Genomic DNA, 8,570 nt, shown 5'->3' with positions numbered 1-8,570 from the left:
GAATGTAAAATGATGAAGAGAAAGGTGAAAAAGAAGTACAGGAAGTGGAAGGAAGGAACCGAGAAAAGGGAGGAGTACGTAGAAATCAGGAAGAAGTTTAGGGCGATGTGTAAGAAGAGATAGCAAGAAAAAGAAAAAGAGCTGGGAGAGGAGCTGAACGACGAGGAGATAGAGAAGCAGATAGGGAAGTTGAAAAAATCGAAGGCAGCAGGGATTGACGGGGTAGAGAACGAAGCGTGGCTGTTTGGCACACAAGAGGGTGGAGAGAGGGGTTGATCGTACCACTGTATAAGAAAGGGGATAGGGAGAGGCAGAGAAATTATAGAGGAATTACGCTCATGAATACTGCGTACAAAATATACGCGATCCTGTTAGCAGATAGGCTGCGAAAGGATGTTGAGGGGAAAATAATATTGCCGGAGACGCAGGCGAGCTTTAGAGAAGGAAGGAGCACTATTGACAATATTTACGTCTTGTAACACGTGGTGGATAGAGAATTAACCAAAAAGGGTGCCAAAGTGTGCGCGTTTTTTGGTAGATCTAAAGAGCGCGTTCCCGTCAGTGGATAGGGGGAGGTTATGGGAAGCAATGAAACAGAGAGGAGTGAAGAGGGGCCTGATCGAGAGAGTAAGGGAGGTATATAAGGAGACGAAAGATAGGGTGAGAGGAGGGGAGGGAATCTCTGAGGGATTCTGGATGGATAGGAGTTTGAGGCAAGAGTGCCCGCTTAGCCCAACGCTTTTTGCAATTTTGATCGCGGATATGGTAAGTAAGCTAGCGGCCGGAGTGGTAGGAACAGTTAGGGTAAGAGAAGTCAGGATATGGTCACTCGCATATGCAGATGACATAGTGCTGTTGGCAAAGAGCAAAGAGGCTTTAAAGGTGATGATGAAGAGGTTGAGACGTTACTTGGACAAGAATAGGTTAGAGTTAAATGCGGACAAGTCGAAGGTTATGGTGATCAGGAAAGAGGGTGCGAGAGATGGGGCATGGGAGTGAAAGTGGAAGGGAAAAGCGGTACAGGAAAGAAAAAGCGGTACGGAGTTGAGGTGTGTGGTTGGAAGGGAAGTGAGGGGGTAAATAGAGTACAGGAGAGGTAGTAAAGTGGATACTGGGGTTGGCAAGGAATACGCCGAACTATATTGTTTGGAAGGAGACAGCCAGAACGAGTTTATGGATCATAACAGGGAGTCGAGCGTGTAAATATGAGAAGAAATTTTTGGAAGAGGGGGGAAGTAAATTGATTATGGGGTGTTGGTGGGAGAAGGAGAACATACATAGTGGTGCAAAGATGGAGGTGGAAAGGGAAAGATATTTTAGAACGGATGGATTGCAAATGGATGAAGTTAGCAATAATGCACGAGGAAGGAAGGTATATGAATTGGTTCAAAAGAATGGTATAACGGAAATTATATGTGGATTATGCCAAGGGAGAGAGCGCAATATTTATGTAAGAAAGGAGAGCAAGGAAGTCAGGAACTTATAGCGAGAATGAGGTGCGGGTGCATGGAGAAGTATAATAGGTTCTGGCTTTCTAGAGAGAAGAGAATGTGTGAATTGTGCAGGAAGGGGGATGCAAAATTGGAGCATTGATTGGAGGAATGTGAAGAGGTGGAAAGGAGTGGGTTAAGCATGGAGGTATTGTTGCATGAAAGGGGTGACAAAAGGGCAGTAGCATTGGTGAAGGGGGTATTGGGTAAGATAGAGAAAAAGAGAAGGAAGGAGAAAGGAATGGAGAAGGAAAACATGTAAATAGGAGAAGAAGTAGATTTAAGAGAAATGTAAATATTGTAAATAGTAGTTAAGTATTAGGTGTTAGCCGCGGAGACAGAGCGAAATGCGTGCGAGGCGAGGCGCAGCGAGGAAGGTTAGGCAATAGGAGCGAGCGGATTATTTATAAGGTGTGGATGGATGGTACTTTGTAAGACGTAGTTGTAAGAAAATTCTGTAAAAAATAGAAGTGTAAGCAAGTTAATTTTTTAAGGCCAGCAGGCCGAAAAATGAACGTTTATCTATCTATCTACTCTCTAATTTTTTCATGTAGTCCGGTCAGTTTGGGCGTGAATATCTCAGAGAAAAAAAATGGTACAAAAAAACTACATTCTATGCCATTGTGTCTTTATTTTTTCGTCGATTGCATGCTTAATGGTTATTGTGCAAAAATGTGGTGAGGAGCTGTCATCATTTATTTTCCGAAAAGCACCAAAATAATGCACGTCGAGTTGTTTCCAAGAAAAAAAATTATCTTCAATACTATTGCACCTACCGCAACGAACCAAACCTGTTAATGTTTGCAAAAGGATAAGAATTAACACCATATAAAGACGTTCGATTAATAATGACAAAGTGAGGATACTTGTTTCATTGAAGTGTAGCGGTACATTCAAAGAAGCGGGCGTGCTTTGAAGTACAGTAGCACACAGCTTCTGGTTCCTCAGTTCAGGGCTGTATAGCGCGCACATAATACATCTGCACCCTGCCATATCAGTGCTTATATGTATCACTTTGCATTGTTCTTAACAATTATATTTTTGTGGAGGGGATTTTTTTCTTTTGTACTTAGTAAATGTTTAATTATTAACCTTTTTTAACTCGAACATTGTTCGCTATGCACGCGTACTGCTAGCCGGATGGTCCGATTTATTTGATTCCTAAACTAGGCCCACGGCCATTGTTGGAGTGCTCCTCTCACTGTTTCATGGATAATATAATAATAAATTGAAGGGACATGGCTTGCACTTTGTACCTGATGATAAACATAATATGAGATGGGACAGGATTTGCGAACTCTTTTCCTTCTTTTCAATATAAGAATACTATTGTTCGTACGCTTCATTTGTTACTGGTACTATTAAAAATACTACTTCCTCGTAACGCCTTTAGTTTTGGTTTAAATATCTTCATCAGTGCCTCATCCTAATTATTAAGTAGTAACTAGTAAATAGGTAATATTCATTGTAACTTTCTTTTAAATATCAAATAATTTTATTTACCATTATCTTTTCGAGTGATTTTTTATCAGGATTGTTAAAAGTCTTTAAATAAATAGTGTTTAATAAATATATAATGACAATTAATCATAATAACAATAATTAAAGTGTAAAATGTTTCATGTTGTATTCATTATGAAATTGTTATTATTATGAATTTATTAAATCATTATTATTGTTATAATTATTGAAATAATACATATCTAATAATTGATTATGTATTATTAAAGCAATCGAGTAATTTATTAAAAATTAATAAGTACTACTTAATAATTAGTTTATAATTATTAACAAACATCACATTGCTAGTCATTATTTTTAACTGAGATAAGACACTAAGTCACTACTTATTGAAAATAAAATGAATAATAATTGATCATTAATTCAAATTGATACAATAATATTAATTATATTAATAACCTAATAGAATCCAAATACTAACACTGTTTTAAAACCAATATCTAGATCTTAAACTGAAATATTAATCATTAACAATGGAATATGACAGAGACATCTGTAGAAATGCAATAAGATTACGATAAGAATGTGGCAACTTGGGACTCTGACGAGCTTTCAGCTTTAACAAAGGAGCAGGTCGAGTTTGAAAAGAGTACCTGTTACATTGCTGCTGCACTGCCAATCTAAACCATGCTTAGTATTTAATATTTAGAAAACTTTGCAAGAAATGCATAGCTCTACAAATTATTATTGATTTTTATTACAAAAAATGTTTATTTTCTATTTTCACGTATCCTAAAATATTTTTCAATCTAATTTCAAACATTCAAAAATGCCTTTTTTTAAATTATTTCTTATTATTTTATTGCGTATTAATATGTGTAATTTTAGTTTCATATTATCCGGATAGTTGATAACATGTGCACTTAGAGTGCACCCAGAGTAGAAACGACCCTGCTTTCAAAACCCCGCAGAGTGGCAAACGAAAGAGGTGGCACTATCGCTTACACAAAGGAGCTATTGTATTTTATTTAAAATATGCCAGCATTTAAAATACTTATTATTTCTATTAAACATAGTTTTTATGCAATCTATTTAGAGATGCTCAACAAATGGCAATCCAATCAGAAGTTTGGTTAGCTGAACGGAGCAAAATTCGTCAATCAAAGAACACAATTGAACCACAACTACCTATCCGTACAAACCCTCATAAAACTCCTTTCAAAACTCCAAACTCCCAATTCAGTAATCAAAAATACCCTTCAATGAATGATCCTCCAAATCACAGCATATAGTACCTTTGCAGCAGAGACTCCAGTTATTTTGCAGTCACTGCAAAATACCCGGGCATACCGAAAATCAATGTTTCTCTAAACAAAGAAATTTTCACACAAAAGCCTCGGGAACTCGACCTCGGAATCGTGTGAACTATACCCAAGTAGAAACAGAGGAAGAGAAAGAGTTCCAGGAAACGGAAAGGAACCCGGAGACAGAGTATCAGCAATATCCGGAAGACTATACTCTATCAGAGGACAATTACATGGAGCAATAAAACCGGTAAAATTATTAGTTGATAGCGGTGCATCGACAAGCACAGGACAAAAGAAGTCACGAAATTTAAGTTTCAAGGGAAAGAACATCTCTTTGTAATCGTGCCAGAAAAGTTTCCAATACCCGAGGAAGGCATCATCGGAACACCATTCCTGCACTATTATCAGTTTAACTTGTCCAACCAATCCATCCAACTTGACGATAAGATATACCCTTTGGAGTATGACGGTATCCTTATCCCAAAGAACACCATAAAAATGATATCCGTGGAAACAACCAAGAAGCAAGGGCACATTATCATAGAAGACAATCCCTACATTCCAAATTCCATTTACCGGATTGTTGACTCAAAAGTTCAAATTCCTGTCAGTAACGAAACAGAAATGGACTTAAGACTGAGCGACGAAGAGATAAACTATAAATATATCAATCTTATCGCGGCACGAGAGGAGCGCATAACCTACATTACACAGAATGAATTAAATGCTAGATTAAAATTACTGAATGAAAATTTGAAGCTCGAACATATCGAAAATGTTCACAAAGCCCATATACAGAAGATAGCTATCTCATATCACGACATTTTCACACTACAAGGAGATCCATTACCATGCACCAGCCTAGCGTCACACAAAATAGTTTTGAAGGATGAAGCTAACATTAATATACGTCAACCTCGACATCCAGAATGTCTCAAGGAAGAGATTTCTAATCAAGTGAAAGAAATGGTAGCTTCGGACTCACTATTCAACTCACCACTCTGGGTAGTCCCGAAAAAACGCGGTGCATCCGGAAAAGAGAAGTGGAGGATTGTCATTGACTTCAGGAAGTTGAACGAGAAAACTGATCAAAATGCTACCCACTTCCGGTGATTGACGAAATCTTGGACCAACTCGGAAAAGCAAAATTCTTTTCAGCTTTCAATTTGAGCTCAGGATTTCACCAAATTCGTATGCATGAGGACTCAAAAAAATACACTGGGTTCTCTACAAATGAGGGACATTTTCACTACAATCGCCTACCGATGGTACTCAAGAATTCGCCGGCAACATTCCAAAGAATGATGGATACAGCATTAAGAGGACTAATCGGAAAAATATGCTTTGCTTACCCAGACGACATTGTTGTCTTTGGAAGTACATTTCAAAAACACAATGAAAATCTGGTTATCCTATTTGAACGCTTACGGGCTACCGGACTTAAACATCAACCGGATAAATGTGAATTTCTTCGGCCAGAACTAGAATAACTAGGGCATGTGATCACAGAAAATGGAGTGAAGCCAAACCCCTATAAATTATCAGCTGTCCAAAATTTTAAAAGAACCGAGAAACAAAAAGAAGTCATGTGCTACTTAGGCTTAGCCGGGTACTACCGAAAATTTATAAGAAACTTTTCTACAATAGCTAAACCACTAACTGAATTGACAAAGAAAAATCAACCCTTCAACTGGACATCGACTTGCGAAACAAGTTTTAAGTCATTCAAAGATGCTCTTTGCTCAGCACCGGTTCTAAGGTTTCCAGACTTTAAGGACACATTCACGTTGACTACTGATGCAAGAAACGTCGGGCTGGGGGCAATTCTATCTCAGCAGGGACATCCAGCTTGCTACATCTCAAGAACACTAAATGATCCTGAGCGAAACTTCACCACTACCATCCGTCTGGGCAGTTAAGCGCCTCCGTCAATATCTTCTCGGACGCGAATTCGTGATATAAACAGACCACCAGGCTTTGACATTGCTTTTCAACGTGAAAGACCCTACTTCCAGGTTAATGAGATGGAGATTTCAATTAGAAGCGTACATGTACAAGGTCGTATACAAAAAAGGGAAGGAAAATACGGCAGCTGACGCACTTTCGCGAATGCATCCGATTCAAGATAAAAATCTTTCAGAAAAATCGCAGGAGAATGCAGAAATCGATCAGATAGATAAACCTCAAGAAGTCAATGGAACCGGAATACCAACGACAGGTGTATATAACGAATTGATTTCTAAAAGATTGCGAAATCACGAACCGAAAGATGAAAAAGAAATCCCCAACGAGTACGCCAACTGGAAAAAGAACCGTATGCCTAATAAGTTAAAAATTAAACCGGTGATTAACGGAAAGAATTGGATTAAAATAAGCAAGCAAAATATTTTCTCTTTGCTGAGGATTCAACTACCAGAATACAACGAAGAGGAATGGGTGAAACTTCTCTACACCAAAATTAAAGACTTCACCCGAAACAAATCCTGGAGTATATTTAAATTTCACATGGAGGATCCCTCAATTAACATCACCGAACGAGTCCGCATCGGAGATATGTTAAATTTCTTACTTCAGAACAAATTCGCAGAACACACATTTTTTCTGTGCGACCGACCTGATAAACAATTAAATGTAGAGGAGAAGCAAAATCTATTAAGAGAAGCACACGAAAATGTGGCTACAGGTCACTTCCGCGAAAACAAAACTATCAGGAGGGTACGCGAACAAACATCATGGGAAAATATGGAGAAAGACGCAATTGCCTTTGTTAAAAGATGTCAAGTATGCCAACGCGAAAAACTGACTCGGATTCGTCCCAAAGTCGAAGCAGTCATCCCAGAAATGCCAACTCAACCAAATGACAAGATCGCAATGGACATAGTTGGGCCATTACCGGAAACAACGTGTGGGAACAAATACATCTTATCTATTCAGGATGTGCTGACGAAATATATAATCCTTGTTGCAATAAGCGACACAACGAGCGAGAGCATACTAACCAACCTGCTAGATCACTACATATACATCTTTTCCTCTCCAAAGCACATCTTAACTGATCAAGGCGCTAACTTTGTATCGGAATTGGTCAATAAATTTGAAAACCTCTTCAGAATTAAGCACGTCAAAACAACCGCTTTCCATCCACAAAGTAATGGAGCCCTGGAGAGAACTCACGGAACAATTAAAGATTTGTTAAAGACTTACATGGCCGATAACGAGACGGAATGGGATCAAAACTTGAACCTGATATGTTTGACATTCAATACAGCAGTTCACGAGAGCACAGGACTCACGCCGTTCGAAATCACATTCGGAAGAAAACCTAACTTACCGTCAGCTTTAGCAACAACCACATCAATAACCCACCAAGAGCTATTAAACATTTGGCAAAAAAGACACGAAGAATATCTGAAAAAGGGAAGTGCTGCCATTCAAAAAACACAAGAACGATTAAAAAGGCAGCAAGATGCAAAAATAACCATCAGTAATCCCCTTTTTGAACCAGGAGATTTAGTCCTATTGTATAACGATAGCAAACAGACAAAATTGGAAAGCGAATGGCATGGACCATACACCGTATTCAAACGCGTTCGTTACTCTGATTATGAAATTTTATACAATGATCAACATTATACAGTACACGCTAATAGGCTGAAGCCCTACCACCAATAGCTTGATCGGTTCATTTTATGATTTTTTCAGTATGAATTTGGCTTGGATATTCATTTTACTCGTCTCCATCTCATCCGCTAACGTTATTTTGACGTCACTCGATGGCTCCACGATCTTCATTGAAGACCTCGGTTCAGCAAAAATCTTTCATACTACTTGGCGACTCATTTCATCCGTCGATATACACACCATTGACAAAAGATACGAAAAAATAAATCATTTGTATAAATCCGTCTCAGAACGATGTAATGTATGCTTGGAACAATTTGAATTACAAACCTTAAAATCTAGAATTGAGCGGCTAAATACTCGAGGATTGTTACTAAATCAGTTATTAGGAAAGAACCGGTACAAAAGGGGAATTTTTAATTTTGTGGGAAGCATCTCCAAGACCCTTTTTGGAACATTATCCGAAAGCGATTTAGATTATACGAGGGTAGTTCAATAAGTCCTTAGAATGAAGTATAAAAACAATTTTTTTTGGGTAATTTTTTTTTATTTTTCAACATAATCTCCTTGAAGCTCTATACACTTGGTGAATCGCTTTTCAAGTTTTTTTAATCCTTCAGAAAAGTGCGTTTTCGGAAGTTCCTCAAAATAAGCACTTACAGAGGCAATGATGTCTTCGTTGTCTGGAAAT

The sequence above is a fragment of the Belonocnema kinseyi genome, chromosome 9 (genome assembly GCF_010883055.1).
Source record: "Belonocnema kinseyi isolate 2016_QV_RU_SX_M_011 chromosome 9, B_treatae_v1, whole genome shotgun sequence".
Classification (NCBI taxonomy): Eukaryota; Metazoa; Arthropoda; class Insecta; order Hymenoptera; family Cynipidae; genus Belonocnema; species Belonocnema kinseyi.
This window is presented reverse-complemented; position numbering follows the sequence as displayed.